The sequence below is a fragment of the Stegostoma tigrinum genome, chromosome 3, assembly GCF_030684315.1.
Source record: "Stegostoma tigrinum isolate sSteTig4 chromosome 3, sSteTig4.hap1, whole genome shotgun sequence".
Taxonomy (NCBI): domain Eukaryota; kingdom Metazoa; phylum Chordata; class Chondrichthyes; order Orectolobiformes; family Stegostomatidae; genus Stegostoma; species Stegostoma tigrinum.
Window position 1 is genome coordinate 118,498,309 of NC_081356.1, and position 19,087 is coordinate 118,517,395.

The following is a 19,087-nucleotide window of genomic DNA, read 5'->3' on the forward strand; positions in this document are numbered from 1 at the left end:
CAGCATAGGCAGTTCCTACTATCTCCGCAATGGGAGTAACTCATTTCTTGACTCCCCAGTGCCTGTCCACCATCTCCAAGGCATAAACCAGGAGTGTGGTTTTTGGTAAAGTGATTCAAAAACATGTGCTTTGCTGCTTAGGTTGCCATTTGCAACCTATCTGACTTGACTTTGAGAAGATGTTCGTTAGCTGCCTTCTTGATCTGCGAGAGTCAGTTTCATGTAGTGCTGGAGCGAATTTCAGGAGTTAAATCCTGCAACAGCTGTAGGATGGTGACTGATGGAATGTTTTCCATTTGCATGGGTGTAATCATCTTCACAATCACTGAAGAAGCCTGATATCACAACCAAAGCAACCAGATTGATCGGCACAATATCCACAAATATTCACCAGCTCTATCAGTGATGTACAGCACCATCAGTGTGTATCATCGATGAGATGTACATCAAATATTCATAAGATTCCCCAGAAAACATCTTCCAAACACATGATTACTACCAGCTGGAAGGACAAGGGCAATGGATATATGGGAACTCTAACACCTGCAAGATCCCCAACAAGCCACGCACCACCCTGACTTGGAAATATATCTTTCAGTGTCACTGGGGCAAAATTCAGCGAGTCCTTCCCTTATGACATTGTGGGCCTACAAACAGCAAATGGACTACAGATCAAGAAGGCAGCTCATCCCCACCATCAAGGGCAATTGGAATGAGCAATAAACACAGCCCGAACCAGTGAAGTTCACATCTTCAAAATGAATTTTTAAAAAGTGATATTGTATGTCCAGAATCTCCAACGTTACTGATGCTACAGGACACTCTTACAGTTTATTTTGAAAGATGCTTCAAGAGTCATTGTAACTCCAACAAATAATGTTAATTTGGAATGTTGAGGAATCTGCAAGTTGGTTGAGTCCTATTGCTGTTACTGCAGTGTGTGCACTATAGAACTCTAACATTAGTAGATCGCTGCTTTGGAAATGTTGAAAAGCAGTTGCACAAGTTATTTGCTAAAAATACAGGTCTGTAATGAACTCTCCGAAAACAGTTTAAGCTTCCATTAAGTATTTAGCTGAGGGTTATTAGTTACACAATATGCATTAACTTTTCAATTACTGTTAGGCGGAAGTTGGCACCCACTGTTCTGCTTCTATGATCAGTCTCCGAGACATTTGCAGTAATAGAGTATTTAATAGATGTTTTAGTTAAGAATATTGCAATTAATTTAAGAAATGAACTATTACTTGCCATCTGATTGCATTTGAGGTTATTGTCTGAGTGTTTTATTGTAGGAATTTCACAGCAGCTCAAAATTATTGAAACTCAAAAGCAAGCTGCAAGCACATGGAGAACTTCAATAGGGAAGGAAATAATACCAGAAGACTGGCAGACGTTAATGCATTCCCATATTTAAAGCAGAAAAAAGAGATCATCTCCTGAGAACGATGGACCAGTGGGCCTGCCAAGAAATAACAGGATCTTTAGGAACACAAGCTTCAATCATGGCTGATTTTCTGCAATTTTAATGCACTATTTCTAGATCTCATAACGTTAGTGCTCAAAGACAAGAAACTAACACAAATTATACAGCGTAATCAACAGAATTTCAAAAGAGAAACTTATGCTTGCGTAACCTTCTTGAAGAGTAACAAAAAAGCAAACACAAGTAATGTTTCGGTGCAATAAAATTGAATTCTTGACAGGCATTTAAGACACTACAGAATAGATACATGATAATACACAGTGCTGAAATCATGTAACTTCAGAGGACAGATGGCTGTATGGATGGAATGCTGGCTGCAAAAACAAAAAAAAAGAGAGAGCAGGGGTTAAAGTACAGAATCAAGCTGTGAAAATCTGGGAAGTAGTATTCCACTGAGACCAGTGCTGGAACCAGTGCTGTTCACAATTTAAATTAATGATTTCGACTTGAAAATCAATGTACACTTAGGAAAATTGCAGAGCAGACAAAAATGGGAAGCAAAGAAAAATGTAGCAAAACGCTAAAGAACGTTTAATATGTTTTCAGAAAGGGTATATAATTGAGAAATATATTTCAGTGCAACTAAGTGTTGCTTCTTATTCATTCATGAGACATGGGTGGCACAGGTTAGGCAGCATTGATTGTACATCCCAAATTGCCTGAGGGTAGAGAAAGGTCAACCACATTGCTGTGGGTCTGGAGTCGAAGACGGCCAGCAGATACTCTTCCACAAAGGGCATTAGTGAACAATTAACTCAATGGTCAATTAGACTAGCTCTTTATTGCAAAATTTTACCACCTGCCAATGGCACTATTTCAGAAGTAAGAAGGTGGCAATATTGAACCCATGCTCCAAAAGCATTAACCTAAGGTTCTGGATTTTTAGTTCAGTGATTCAACACTTTACCACCAATGACCTCAAACATTGTGACTGAAAAGGAGGTCACATACTGTTTAGATAATAACAATTTGAATGTGAAATGGAAGCAAAGAGATGTAAGGCTCCAGATCAGTGAAATGAGCAAAACAGGGAAATAAGATGATGACAAAAAGCAACTCAGTGTTGATGTTCATTTATGAAAGGGTAATTTCGAAAAGCAAGTTGTTATGCTAGAAATGTATCAAACCTTGATGATGATATGACTCATGAAGCATTCTGGTCCAGATTTTGTGGCTTGTGACAAAGCAAAGGCTCTCACCATTAAGCTCAAAGAAAGCTGCCCAAAAAGATTTCATCAATCTCTATTGTGTTTATGTTACATTTCGATGTTGCTGTCATTCTGGTGTTTATTTTGTAGAGCCTGCAACAGTGTTGTCTTCAGGCAGCTTAAGTAGCCTGTCACGTTGACATGAAGACATCAAGTCAAATGCATGGATTATCATTTACTTTTAAAATATTATGCAGACATCAACATAAAGATGGGGATGTATACATGGGATTAATGTTGGTGGTGTGATAAATGATTTCTGAAAAGTATATTGCAAAACATCTAAAATCCTTGTTTCTTTTATGGAAATGGAAAAAAAAATGATTAGAGAGGTCACTCAAAAATCGATATGCCATTATAAGCTCAATTTCACCTCATTCAGCCAGGAATAACGTTTTTTTAAAAAAGGGATTTCACAACAGTTTCAATGAGATAAAAGTGGAAGATCTGAAATAATTTCAGAAAGGCGGGTATATGTCATCAAGTCAGCCTTTGTTTACATGTGGAAAGTTCTTGGCACTGGGCCAGTCCCTCCAAGCCAGCTCTCGGAGTTTCAGAATGTCTGACACTGTTCTTTTTAACTGTCAGCCAGGGGTCCCCGGTTAGACCCTGCTAACAGCCCCAATCAGGGAAATCCTATTCTGTGAGATCCACCCAGTTGATCTTATTACAATCACTACTCTCATATCCAGTTAAACTATTGCTAAAATAACCACAGCCTTTGAAAAACCTGATGATGGAGATGTCTACTGGTAACTTTTGAGTTTCTCAGAAGTTTCTGTCAAGTTAACTGTTGCAATGATGGCAAGAGTTTATGGTTTCACTAACTATATAATGGGGGAAGGAAAAACGACACCATTAAATTTTAACCTCACTGTGAAGCCTCTTCCAGGGATGCCTAACCTGAAGAAGTTACCTTCCTCCCTCCGGACCAACCTCAGGGCCGCCTCCCTCTCTCTCCCTATTTATTCCAGGACCCTCTCCCCATCCCCCTCTCTGATGAAGGGTCTAGGCCGGAAACGTCAGCTTTTGTGCTCCTGAGATGCTGCTTGGCCTGCTGTGTTCATCCAGATTCACACTTTATTATCTTGGATTCTCCAGCATCTGCAGTTCCCATTATCTCTAACACTATTAAATGCATGTTGAGCAGAGGACAGAATAAAAAAGAAAATATGACACAGCAGGCACCAGAACTGAGAGGATAAGTTGACAAGGAAAGGGTAAACACTGAGCTCAGCCACGGCATTACAAGCAGGCACACTGACAAGGAGACCCAAGGGAAGCTGGACTAAGGTAGGTCCAGGGTATTGGGCCAGGGTGGGATGAAAAGTTTCAGGGGGTGGTTGAGGGGAGGTTTGTGGGCCTTAAATTAATTCTTTTTTCAGAGCAGGCAGGTGTAAAAGAAGTGGAGGTGTACAGTCTTTGGAGGGTTAGTTCCTTAGCACTAATGATACCCATTGAAGACAACAGCCACCCTCATTCCTGCAGTTTTATATACCCTTTATAAAAAAGGAAGCTCATTTATAACAGCGTGCTCATGCCAACTGTAATTTGGCAGGGCAGCATAGTATTAGGGTCAACTGGCTTTTTAACATGCTCAATTGATGCTAAGTGATGTGTATATATTTGGTGAACAGCTGCCAATTTAAGTGTACTTTTCACTGTGTAATGGGGGTGAGTGCAGGGGTGGATGCAGAGGTGATGACTGGGCACATTTCAAATGCCCCTCTCTCTCCTTCTGACTTCCAAAAGCACCCACAGTGTGGTATTTAATATTCAGCACAGAATGTTTATTTATCAGTACACATTTATTATGGATTGGATAAAACTTGGACAGCAATTTAACTGCAAGTAACCTAATATTTTGGCTGAGGGGGTAACCTAAATCTGGAAATTGCCCGAACAGTGTCCACTCAGTGATGTTATTTAACAAAGCATTCTGTCACATTGACCAAACTCTTTCATAAAAGAAAAAAAAAATCTTTTATTTCTGAGAATGAAATACTTAATTGATGGACAGTTGACAGATTCTTTCAGGGCAAATTTTGGCAGGAGGACAATTGAGCATTTATTGTAGCCAAACTCGTCGTCACCCTCAACAACTTCTCTTTCGATTCCTCCCACTTCCTACAGACAAAGCGGGTGGCCATGGGCACCCGCATGGGCCCCAGCTATGCCTGCCTCTTTGTAGGTTACGTGGAACAATCCCTCTTCCGCACCTACACAGGCCCCAAACCCCACCTCTTCCTCCGTTACATTGATGACTGTATCGGCACTGCCTCTTGCTCCCCAGAGGAGCTCGAACAGTTCATCCACTTCACCAACACCTTCCACCCCAACCTCAAGTTCACCTGGGCCATCTCCAGCACATCCCTCACCTTCCTGGACCCCTCAGTCTCCATCTCAGGCAACCGGCTTGTAACTGATGTCCATTTCAAGCCCACCGACTCTCACAGCTACCCAGAATACACCTCCTCCCACCCACCCTCCTGCAAAAATTCCATCCCCTATTCCCAATTCGTCCGGCTCCGCCGCATCTGCTCCCACGATGAGGCATTCCACTCCCGCACATCGCAGATGTCCAAGTTCTTCAAGGACCGCAACTTTCCCCTCCCGACAGTGATCGAGAACGCCCTTGACCACGTGTCCCACTTTTCCCGCAACACATCCCTCACACCCCGCCCCCGCCACAACCGCCCAAAGAGGATCCCTTCGTTCTCACACACCACCCTACCAACCTCCGGGTACAACGCATCATCCTCCGACACTTCCGCCACCTATAATCCGACCCCACCACCCAAGACATTTTTCCATCCGCATCCTTGTCTGCTTTCTGGAGAGACCACTCTCTCCGTGACTCCCTTGTTCACTCCACACTGCCCTCCAACCCCACCACACCCGGCACCTTCCCCTGCAACCGCTACACTTGCTCCCACACCTCCTCCCTCATCCCTATCCCAGGCCCCAGGATGACTTTCCATATTAAGCAGAGGTTCACCTGCACATCTGCCACTGTGGTATACTGCATCCATTGTACACGGTGTGGGTTCCTCTACATTGGGGAAACCAACCGGAGGCTTGGGGATCGCTTTGCAGAACACCTGCGCTCAGTTCGCAACAAACTACTGCACCTCCCAGTCGCGAACCATTTCAACTCCCCCTCCCATTCTTTAGATGACACGTCCATCATGGGCCTCCTGCAGTGCCACAATGATACCACCCGAAGGTTGCAGGAACAGCAACTCATATTCCGCTTGGGAACCCTACAGCCCAATGGTATCAATGTCGATTTCACCGGCTTCAAAATCTCCCCTTTCCCAGTTCGTCCCCTCCCCCCACTGCATCACACAACCAGCCCAGTTCGTCCCCTCCCCCCACTGCATCACAAAACCAGCCCAACCTGTCTCTGCCTCCCTAACCTGTTCATCCTCTCACCCATCCCTTCCTCCCACCTCAAGCCGTACCTCCATTTCCTACCCACTAACCTCATCCCACCTCCTTGACCTGTCCGTCTTCCCTGGACTGACCTATCCCCTCCCTACCTCCCCACCTATACTCTCCTCTCCACCTATCTTCTTTTCTCTCCATCTTCGGTCCGCCTCCCCCCTCTCCCTATTTATTCCAGAACCCTCATCCCATCCCCCTCTCTGATGAAGAGTCTAGGCCCGAAACATCAGCTTTTGTGCTCCTGAGATGCTGCTTGGCCTGCTGTGTTCATCCACCTCCACACTTTATTATCTTGGATTCTCCAGCATCTGCAGTTCCCATTATCTCTTAGCATTTATCTTGCTATTTCCAGAGAATTGGATGGAATATACATCAAAAGTCATTCTACCTAACCAAGCCATGGGAGTGCTTACGTTACTTTCAAATCTTCTCTCTGCATTCTTTTTCTAACTTTATTTGTATAATTCTCTATTCCTTCTTAGGTTTATCTTGAGTCCCATTCAAGGCATCTGTACTGCTCATCTCGAGTACTCGTTTTGATAGATTCCATGATTGCATCACAGAGAGTGATGCAGTTTCCTCTGAATTTCCATTTGATTCCTCTGTAATTTTTCTACTGATGATATCCAGATTCACTCTTCTCTGTATATGGCAGTATTTTCCTTCTGTCTGCTCTATCGAAACTTGTTGTAATTTTCTAGACCTCTGTTAGGATACTTATGAACTCCCTCTTATTAATTAAAGTGAGAAATGGCCTTTTCAATCTTTTTCTGGAAAGTTTATCTTTTTATTTGTAGTATCATCCTTGTAAATGACTTCTGTACCATCTCCATAACCCTTTTACAAGATAGTAATTATAAATTTATGCACTACTTTAAATACCACTTAATGAAAGCCTGATAAGCAATAATGTTCACTTTTCTACTTTCCAATTGTAGCCCTTGAGAAACAAACACTATTGTTCGCTTTGTAGCTGTTCTAACCTTATTGACTTCTGTTGCTACTCTTAGTGATTTATGCATTTGCATTCCAAATTGCTTTAATCCTCTACTCCATTTACATTCTTATTTTTTTGCTAAATGTCATGGACTTTCGCCAGTAACTGAAAAAAGATAACAAGGTAGTGCCAAATTCAATCAGAAAACAGGCCTAAAAGTACTGGATAAGCTCCAAAAGAGCAGTTGAAACCTTTCTCCACTATTCAACACATTGAGTTGTCTCTCATGTCAGTGGCTGTTTAATAAGGTGGGTTATGAAGCTATTGGGGAATGTTTCCAATACTTGGACCAGCTCCTCAAACATTAATTAAGTCTCACATATTTGAAAGTCTTGATGCCAGAACATCTAGCTCAATGTTACCACCAAATTTTTGGTGGTCTCAGCTTGAAATAATTCAACCTGTCAAATAGTATATTTTTGTGCAGTAGCCGAAGAAAGCAATTTTAGAACAAAGCTCAGGGACCCCAATCTCAGGGGGAAAGTATGAATAGCAATTTCCTACTTACCAGCTGTGTAGCTTGTCCAGTGATTTTATCCTGTCAAACTTTCTGATTAGCCTCCTGCATACAATGCAATTAAAGGTGATGAGCAACATTTAACATTGTCTAAAAGGGTCAGTAGCTCTGAATATCAGAATCAAGGAGCATGAGTAGGTTATTTATTCCCTCTAGCCTGCTCCTTAATTCAAGGTCATGGCTGATCATCCACACCAACATCGTATTCATCCACTATCCTCATATCCTTTGATGCCACTAGTAAATAGAAATCTATCCATCTCTGTCTTGAACTTAGTTAATGTTTGAGGTTCCACAGACCTCTCAGACAGAGAAATCCAAAGGTTCACAACCCTCTAATTGTGACTGTTCTGATTGATCTCAGTTCTAAATAGCTTTCTTTTTATCCCAAGTCTGTATTCCATTGTTCCAGACTTCACAACAAGGGGAAAAATCCTTGCTGCATTTATTTTGATTACCCCTTTAAGAATTTTGTAAGTTTCAATGTGATCAGCGCTCATTCTTCTAAAATTGAGACAATATTGTGTCTTCTTTATACAATCCCATCACCCCAGGCAAACCTCTTGTACACTTGCACCATGGCAAGTACATCCATCCTGAGATGATGGGACCAGAACTGCACACAATACTCCAGATGTGATGTAACCAATGTTTTACACAATTGAAGCCAGATGTATTTGCTTCTGTAGTTAATAGTCAAAGTTGCTTTCAAAAAAGATTAACATTCTGTTTTTCTTCTGAATTTATTGCCGCACAGCAAGCTTACTTTCAATGAATTTTAAACAAGGACTTTAAGTCCCTTTGGACAACAAAACTCTCCAATCTCCCACAATTTTAAAAAGTGCTCTGCAACATTTTACCTTGCATGTAAGTGAATAACCTCATACAGATTCACATTGTTTTCTGTCTGCCATGTTCTTGTGAACTCATTCAGCCTGTCTAAATCCCTTTGAAGTCAACGCGAGGCACAATAGAAATCACATTCTCACAAAGCCATTGCACACCTGGAAATATTACATTGCTCCCCACATCTAAATCATTGATCCACATTGTGGATGCTGGGTCTCAAGCACTAATCTTTGATTTACCCCGTTGATCACATCTTACCAACTTGAGAATGACCTATTTGTTCAAACTATCTGCTTTTTGCCTGTTATCCAATTCTCAAACTATGCTCTTTAATTATCACCACCCCAACACTCACACACTTAGGTCTCTTTGCTGACATTTCATAATTAAAGTATTATTATTTGAGCATTAAGTGGCCTCCTTACTGGGCTGCCATACAACTTAAAGGAAATATTGGACCAGAATGTATTCAGTGCAAATATACTATCTCTCTCCTGTCGTTGTTATCCATCTTCCTGCACACCTTGTAGCTCCCACCGTAAATAAAATCTCCTGCCATGACTTAACTCTTCTTAATAACGGGCCTTTCATTGTTGTTGTTTCTGTTCCAATCGTCTGCTTATCTGGTGACACTGCTGAGAAGGAGTACTGCTGTCTTCTGATTGCTTGGTAGTTCTCATGAGGAAGGGTGCCTCTGAAAATGCTGTAAATCATTGCCAACATGCAGCAGAAATAAACACGTAATTTTTGGAATGAATTACAATTCTCAAAGCTTTTGCAAGACATGTCAAGTTATCTTTCTGCAGCATGTTTTTGTTTTCAATCAATCTCGGATAGAGCAACGTTTCATGAATTGGGCAGTGAAACCGCTACCTGGAAGACATTACAACTTTGAAATGAGTAGGTTTCCTTGTTTGACTCTGGGATTGAGAGAGTTGGCTTATGAGGAGAGATTGAATTGATTGGAACTATACTCAGTGGAATTTAGAAGAATGGGTGGAGTCTTAGAAACATACAAAATTATGAAGGGAATAGGTAAGATAGAAGCAAGGAGATTGTTTCCACTAGTGGGCAAATCTAGAACGGCTGGCATAGCCTCAAAATAAAGGGTTGTGAATCTGTGAAATTCCCTGCCAGTGAAGTAGTTGAGACTACCTAATTGAATGTTTTTAAGGCAACAACAGATTTTAGAATAGTAAACAAATTCAGGATTATGGTGAGCAGTGGAGCTGAGTCCATGGCAAGATCAGCCATGATCTTATTGAATGGTGGAGCAGGCTCGAAGGGTCAGACAGCCTACTGCTGCTTCTATTTATTATGTTCTTACATTCTCAAAGAGATAGAAAAAGGCAAGTACACCAGTCACTTGAGATCAAATGGCTCTGTGCACAAGACAAACAGATACGGGGAAAACCAACTAGACATGACATTATGGACAAACACCAGATCAATGTGGACCCCTCAAAGATTGATCATGTGCTATAAAACCAATTCAAATCGCAGGAAGATCGCAGATGAGGTCAATTGTGTTGCAGTCAAAAGATCAAAAGGAGGCAAAGGTCATTCATTGGCATGATGCTATCAGAACATGATCATCAAGGGCAGAGAAGACCTCATATCAGATCCAATCGGGTTGCTGTCAATCTAGATTGACTACCTAGTGGGGGGCTCTGTGTGTTTTATTAATTGTTTTGTAACTCTTTTAGTTTTAAGGTTTTTGGTTATGAAAAGCTGCCACTTTTCAGTGAAATTAAGGAACTTCTAATTTTTCCATCTGTTAGTTTTACAAAGTAAATTAGAATCGTTATCACTGACAGCCATCAATTTAAATGAGTTTAACTACATATAATCATTATGACAAAAAATTAAGCCAAATGTAAAGAATTCATATTAAGTACTACTTTTAGCCAGTAACTCAGCAATTGAAGCACAATGTCCAGAAACCAATTGTAAAAGTATGAAAATGACACAAGCCCTTTACTCTTTTCAAAATAAAAGAAGAAACAAATTATAACACAACTCAATCCATGAAAGTTCGATGGATATGTGTCTTCCTGGATCCAGTACTGTTAAACATTAATTTGAGCAAAGTGAGTAACTTTCACCATCTGCAATCACTTTTATGATGATATAGCCAAGGAGTACAATTGGGATATTTCATTGCGATCTGGATCAGACCACTCACAAAGCCCTGATTTTCAGGTTTGAGGCAGGAGTTGGAAGATGAAACTAATCTTGCCCTTGCAATCCTGGCTCTGTCTTGAAACTGCCAGAAGGCAAAATATTACATGAGCTGAAACCCAAAGCAGATTGAAGACACCAGAGGTAGCAATGAAGTGAGCCAGGTCCACAATGGGCAGTCTTACGGACCTGTAACCAATCTCAAAATATCCCATTTTAGTGGATCACCTTGCCGAACTCAAACCTAATTATGTTATTCTTCTCTCCGGCATTACAGCCTCCCCAATGCCTTTGGCTTGTCTATTCAGCATTACTTCATCCAAAAACCACCCTGCCCATCCTGTTAGTATTTGTGCTTTGTTTTGTAGTGAAAACTGTCAGGACATAGAGACCGCAAATGTCTTCCAAACGCAAAGTAGGTCATCCGTCCTATGGAGATATGATCAAAAGATACAAATACACCATTCTCACTCAATATGCTTCAAGCTAAACTTTTTCTTATTCTGTACTCAAAAATATAATCACATTCTGGAATACCCAAATTCAAGAAATTGAGGAAGAACCTTACATTACTTTTTAACAATTGGGGTAAGGCTACAATTATGGATCAACTATCCTTTATGAATATGATCAATTTTTCCCTTAGCATCCATATGAAATTCAGAGTTTCTCTAATGGTTGATTGTTCTGCAATGTCAGTTTTGATTGTAACAGCTCCTACTCAATGGTCACAAATTATTTATAGGTACATTTAGAATGTATGCAGGATTGCCAATATTTTCTCACCTCACCTAGCACTAATCACCAAAGATTCTCAGACACAGCACCTTCCATGCCCATGACCACTTCCATCTAGAATGACAAGGGCAGCAGACATATGGGAACACCACCACCTCCAAGTTCCCATCCAAGCCACTTACCTCCTGACTTGGAAGTATATCACCATTCTTTCACTGTGGCTGGGTCAAAATCCTGAAATTCCCTCCCTAATTGCATAGTGGGCCAACCTACAGCTGGTGCACTGCTGCAGTTCAAATTGGCAGCTCACCATCGACTTCTCACCGACAACTAGAGATGGGCAAGAAATTCTGGCCAGCGATGCCTACATCCCATAGGTGAATCGAAAAATCATTGACCTCATCCTGACACTACCCCTTCCCCGCCGCCAAGTTCTTCTAGTTTGGCTTAGCAATGAGGTCATATTCTACAGGGAACTGATTCTGAACAATATGCTACATTCATCAGAACTCTCCCATGGCTCCTTTTTGGGAAAAAGAACAAACCTGACTTCAAAGCTCTGCACACAGATAAGTTTAGAATCTGGACAACAGACCATAGTGGAAGTTCACCCAAGAAGCATATTGTTCATTATGGGTGGAAAATTATGTGCCCTGTGAACCAAAGTAGTGTCACTCATGCTGAGACTCCCAATTTGCATGCTTTGCGCATACCAATGCATAGCTCACTCTATAATTTAAAGTGCCTCTCTAGTGTAAACTGTAAAGTAAAGCCCCCTGTGGTTAATCCCTGAGACTCACTTGTTAAGAATTGTCTGTGCAAAGAATGTTTGAAAAAATTAAAATACTGGCAATGGAGATTATTTCTGTAACTTACCACTCTTCACTTCTCAGATTTCTGCTGGTATTCACCTGTAAGTACAGAGCAAATCAATGTGTAAGATTGATAAAGTTAACGTATATCTCCAACATTTAAGGAACTAGAATTGAGAAGTTAACTAGAATGCACTTCATTTCAGCAAGAAAAATATTTACTTGCATTCTGATTTCAACAGTGTAATATTTTGACATAATTGAACAAGTGAGTTTATAATTTATGTATTTTATGTAATTTATGCATATGTAATATAAAAATCAACATTCAGTATTTTGCTTGCAATCAATTTTAAAACAAAAATGCCAGCAGAGTTAAAAACTCTGTAGAAAAGCTTAGAAGATAAATGTTGCTGAGGAGCCCAAAAACAGATGACCATGTTTGTGTATCTATATTCCAAATGCAGACTCATGGATCATCAGAAGCTGCAAAGAATTCATCCATGGTCACAATGACATCACCAAATGCCCAGGCTACCAATAAAATAAGAGCATTTGGCAGTTTCAAACCAAGAAGATCATTGCAGATCAGGTCATCTCTGTGATTGATTATTCTCTCAATCTCATTCATTAAAAAAAGCATGAGATCATTTTTTTTACATTGGGAAAGGCAAAGAAACACTTGGACAATGATTCAAGTCACATGCATTTCAGCCCAAATGCTTAATAAGCATTTTCAACATTTACAGCCATCTACTCACTTGCCCTAGTATCTAGTAGGATTGCAATTAGAGAAGATTTATTTAAGTTAAGATAGCTAAAGAACACTGATCCAGTCATTGTACACATTTTAACACTAGACATTCACCAGAATGCCTCTTAAGCTGTTCTATTTGTGATAACAAATAAATTACACAAAGGCAACAAGATGTGAAGATTAAACGTTGCCTTTCCTTCACTGAAACCAGTCTCTCAGGTAACCTATATCCATAATTCTTGATTCCCTTGATGATTAAAACTTTATTTATCAACCTTGAATATAATGATCCAGCTCTGCAATCCTCTGTGATAAAGAATTCCTGAAATTCATTATCCTCCAAGAGAAGAAAATCCTCCTTATCACAATCTTAAATGGGTAATGCCTTACTCTGAGATTGTGCCCTCTGATCCAATACATTCTATGAAGTGAAACACCGTCTTTGCATTAACCTATCCATTCCCTTTGAAATAAAGGCTAAACAGTCTATTTGCCTTTCCTATTTCCAGCTGAATTTGAATGTCAGCTTTTTGTGACTTGTGTGCAAGGTCTCCGAGTTCCTCTGTACTGCATCTTTCTACTGTCTCTTTCCATTGTTTTTAGTTTACTTTTCTTCATTACTGTCCAACTAGTTGAATTTTGTTATCTCTGGAAATTTTTAAAAAACACACTGTGCCACATATATTGGCCATTGACAATTAGACCACAAGAGGAAATCACCACCAATGTCCCCGTGCTCAACAGTGCCAGGACCCAATGCTTATGTATGAGTTATAAAGCTGAAACAATTGAAAATCGTTTTTCATTCAATTTGCCTGGAAAATAATTCTTCTTGATCCTCTCCTGCAGAGTGTAGCATCAAGGATATCATATGCCAATAAGAGAAAAAGCTGTGTGAATGGATCACAACAACACTACATTGTTCTGTTGATAGCTAATATAATACTCCTATAACATGAGTAGCCGATTACACAAATAATATTGACGATTGAGGAATAAAAATGCATGGATATATCTTATGCAACATCAACAATATTCAAAAAGCCCCACACCAATCAGGACAAAGTATTGCACTCTCCAAACTAAATAACCACTCAATGACAGGCAATGAAGTACAGACACTAGGTCAAAATCCTGGAACTATTTGTCAGCTTCCTGGCCAATAGTGGTGGTGATTTCCTCTTGTGGTCAACTTGTCAATGGCCAATATATGTGACACAGTTTGTTTTAAAAAATTTCCAGAGAGAACAGAATCCAACTAGTTGCGCAGTCATATGACATTTATACCTACATTCAGGTATTATAATTTTACAATAAGGTATAGCTATTTCCAAAAAAGCACATTTCAGTTACTTTTCCATCATAGATATTTAATTATTTATAAATGACTATATCTGATAATATTACATATTATGTATCTTATTTCCTCATAATCACCTGATGATTGCAAGTTTATTCAGTGACAATATGCATACTAGAACATTTAAATCGGCCTGAAATTGACAGGCAAAAAAAAAGACTGCTTTAATAACAATATTGTAGAATACTGAAAACAAAAATAACTTGGAATAACTTCAAATATACTATCACAGCCAGGTACTCATTATTCTTCACATAATTACCTAAACACAATTTAATACAAGTTGCTTATCCAGTATTTTCTGCTGTTCAGACACCATCTGCACCACAATTCTAAACATAATCCAACAGGCAGAAGAAGCTAGTGAAGTGACAATCAAATATATAACACGTATATTTATGGAATTATCCAAATTAAATAGAAAAAATATGCCAATTGTGCAGTAACATTTAAGGTAGGGGAGAAAATCAATCAAATAACAATCAAAGCTGCAGCATCTATGGAATTTCATAAAATTAAATTTAAAAAAAACATCAGTTATCCAGGAACAATTAAGGTGGAGGGAGAAGACGCACACTCATTTTCTCTGAACTGTGAGTCATCTCTCCCAATTCAAACACTTGCTCAGTTAATTGATATAATGCAGTGCCATCAACTCCACAGCCAACAGTAATTAGTAACCACTGTGGGATTAAGTAACCACAAGGATTGATTGATGTGTTCACCAGGCCATTAATTCTTATTGCACACCCTGGTAATTATATTTATAAAAAGTTAATACTTAGAGGCCATAGTAAATGCATTAAGGAAAAGGTTGAATTGCTGCTAAATCCATTTGAAGAACAAAAGCAAAAAGTTCAATGGGTTTCTAGAGAGCCCTGTAGTTTTCATAGAGATTGTTGGTTTTATGATGGTAGTCTCAAAGAAAAGGTCATTTCATTACAACATCATAAAAGAATATTAAGGGAAATCAAATGAGGTTTCTAAGGTGGCAGTGCAGGAAAGTGAATTGATCATCCCCAGATGTATGGTCTTAGCAGGTAATATTTCTGATTTATGACTTGCAATGCAGCAGTGGGTAAAGGCAGTATAGCAAAATAATATTACATTTTAATTATTTCTACTTGAAAGCTGAGCGGAAACTTCTGGATAAAACTTCACTTCCATTAGCTTTATTGAGCTCATACTTTTTGCTGTGTTTCAAGTACATTGGCAACAACTCTGGGGAACGCATGCATTCGTTTCTGGAAATTCACTCATGGGATGTGGGCATCGCCGTCAGGGCTAGCACTTATTGCATCTTTCTAGTCACCTTTGAGAAGGCGGTGTTGAGCTGTCTTCTTGAACTTCTGTAGACCATACACTTTAGATATAGCCACAGAGCTATTGGGAATGAATTTCCATTAGTTTGTTCCCAGTGAAGGCACAATATATGTCCACGTCAAGATGGTGAGTGACTTGAAGGGGAATGTGCATTTGGTGGTGTTCGCATATATGTGACACCCCTGTTCTTCTAGATGGGAGTGGCCATACATTTAGAAGGTGCCCTTCAAGGATCTTTGGTGAATTTCTGCAGTGCACCTTGTAAATGGTTCACACTGCTGTTACTGTGCATCAGGGTGGAATGTCTGAATATTTCTGGATGTGGTGCTAATGTCTTGGATGATGCCATGCTTCTTGAATGTTGTTAGAGCTGCACTTATCCAGGCAAGTGAGGAGTAATGCATCACATTCCTGACTTGTGTCCTGTAGATGGTGGACAGGATTTGCAGAGTCAGGAAGTGAGTTATTCACTGCAGAATTCCTAACTCCTGACCTGCTTTTTTTTAGTCACAGTAATTATATGGTGAGGCCAGTTCACTTGTGATCAATGGTAACCCTCAGGGTGTTCATAGTGGCAGATTAATCAATGGTAATACTATAGAATAACAAGAGGTGGTGGTTAGGTTCTCACTCGTTGGAGATGTTTATTATCTGACACTTGTGTGGCATGACCTTATCACCCAGCACTTGGGTATTGCCGAGATCCTGCTATACTTAGACATGGACTGCGCAATTACCTGAGGATAACATGGTTCTGTGATCACTTACTTCTGACCATATGGTCAAGGGAAATCATTGATGAAGCAGATGAAGATGCTTAGGCCCAGGACACTACACTGAGAAATGCCTGCAGAGATGTCCTGGAGCTGAGGTGACTAATGCCCTGCAACCACAACCATCTTCCTTTGTGCCAGGAACAGCTCCAGCTGGCAAAAGGTTTTCTCTGACAGCCATTGGTTCCAGTTTTGCTCAGGCTCCTTGATGCCAAACTTGGTCAAATGCAGCCTTGATATCAAGAGAAGTCACTGTCACCTCATACAACTGATTATCCCTGAACAGCATTAAAACAATAGTAACTTATTGGGTGCAAATTAGCTATTGTATTGCTTGTAATAATGAAAGTGATTACGATTTAAAAGTATTTTATTAGCTGCAAAACTGTTGCAAATCCTGAGCGTGTGAAGCTTCTGTATAAATCCAAGTACCTTTGTTCTGCATTGAGCAATACCAAGTCAAATACACATTTACCATGGTCTTAATTAAGTTCTATCCACTGGAGGGTAAGGCCCAAGCTGAGGCAAGGGCATAGGCAGGGAGTGGAGGTGGAGATGGTGGTATGGGGAAGACTGGGGAGGCAACATATTTTTAACTGCTGCCCAAAAGAGTATGAGTCAGCACAGTTGACCCCAGACACCAGCACTGAGTCAAAATGCAATATACAATTTGTTACCACTCTCTTGCTTTCTTTTTGATCTGGCAAGAGGCTTGAAGTCCTTATGCAGAGAGAGCAGCAGCACTTCAATGCGTTGAAGGAGCTTACCATGTGGTGGTAAAGAGCAGAGTTATGTACAGGGGATGTTTCCCTTGTTAGCTTTGGACTTGGAACACAATAATGGCATCAGAGGCTGAGTTGTGTCTTTGAGCAGCTTACCACACATATCAGGTGGGCATAGTGTACATGTTGGAAATGCTGTGTTCAAACTGCTTCAGGCATGCCTTAGGGCACCAAAGAGTAGCCAAGGTTCCCTCTACTTCACTGCCCTGAAAGTCCTCTCAACGCACATTTATTCAGGTGAAAAACAAGACAGCTGAAATTGAAAAATCACTCAGTTTGAATTTAAGGGACAAGAGAACATGTTGTTGATGGCACACACCTTTAAGGAGAGCGCACCCTAAGCTACTGTCAATCATTATCCACCTCAACAGTGTGTGATGCATTAATCCCATGACTACAGAACAGTGTGAAACAACAGAGACAGAGATCGGATGCATCCCAGAAGAAATAACTAGTAAACCTTGTAAAGAAGGCTTACAGCACTGGCTTGTTATTAATGTCCCAGAACAACGAGTGCATTCATTTCAAAGCACTATTTTTTAAAAATTTGAAACGTAAAAATTCCTCCCAGTTATTCTATGAGTGTCTTCTGATATAACAAAATTTTGTTTCACCAATCCCTGATGATACTTTGAAATTTGAAAGAAGAATGCAAGAATTATTTGCTCAAAGGACTGGACATACAAATCTATCAACTAATGATCCAGTAGCCCATCCACTCAAAGCAGCAGGTCAGGCACAGATTTTCAACTTGCGTTTCAAGTGAATCCAAGTCATAGCTCTCTCTCCATCCCTACATTTTTCTTCCAGTTGAAAACCACACTCGTGGCGATGCTTATGGTTTTGCCATGTTACACTGTAGTTAATGCAGATTTTCACTAAGTCCATATCAATTTAAAATTATTTAACTTCCAGATACTCTACAATTTGTAGAGAGTGGAATCTTACACCAAGTCACTCCCAACTGGATTCAGAGTTGAATGATTAAACTTTTCAATCTTTTTAAGTCTTTTACGTTACTGTGCTTTTTGTTCCACACTTCTTGCATTACCATTTTTTCGAGGTTCTGATTGGGGGTGGCACGGTGGCTCAGCAGTTAACATTACTGCCTTACAGCACCACAGACCAGGGTTTAATTCCACCCTCAGGAAACCACACATGTGGAACAAAGAACAAAGAAAATTAAAGCACAGGAACAGGCCCTTTGGCCCACCAATCCTGTGCCAATCCATATCTCTATCTGTTGCCTATTTTCCAAGGATCTGTATCCATCTGCTCCCTTCCCATTTGTGTATCTGTCTAGGTACATCTTAAATGGTGCTATGATGCCCCCCTCTACCACCTACACTGGCAACACACTCAGGGCACCTGCCACCCTTTGCATAATGAACTTGCCATGCATGGCTCCCTTAAACTTTTCCCCTCTCACCTTGAAATCGTGACCCCTCGTAATTGAGACCCCACTCTGGGAAAAAGCTTCTTGCTATCCCCCTGTCTATACCTCTATTGATTTTGTAGACTTCAATCACGTCCCCCCTCAACCTCGGTCTTTCCAATGTAAATAATCATAATCTACTCAACCTTTCTTCATAGCTAGCACCCTCCAAACCAGGCAACATCCTGGTGAACCTCCTCTGCACGCTATCCAAAGCATCCACATCCTTTTGGTAATGTGGCGACCAGAAATGTACGCAGTATTCCAAATGTGGTCAAACCAAAGTCCTATACAACTGTAACATGACCTGCCAACTCTTGTACTCAATACCCCATCTGATGAATGAAAGCATGCCGTATGCCTTCTTGACCACTCTATCCACCTGTGTTGCCACCTTAAGTGTACAATGGACCTGACACCCA

At 40.4% G+C, this 19,087-nt stretch overlaps 1 protein-coding gene across 1 annotated transcript in view; it reads right to left on the reverse strand.

The window, feature by feature from the left end:
• tenm3 (teneurin transmembrane protein 3) overlaps positions 1–19,087 on the reverse strand; it is a 3,293,451-nt gene that overhangs the window by 2,876,862 nt on the left and 397,502 nt on the right. Inside the window, exon 2 of the mRNA XM_059644858.1 lies at positions 12,300–12,334. The gene's annotated coding sequence lies outside the window, so the exon portion shown is untranslated. The remainder of the gene's footprint in view (positions 1–12,299; positions 12,335–19,087) is intronic.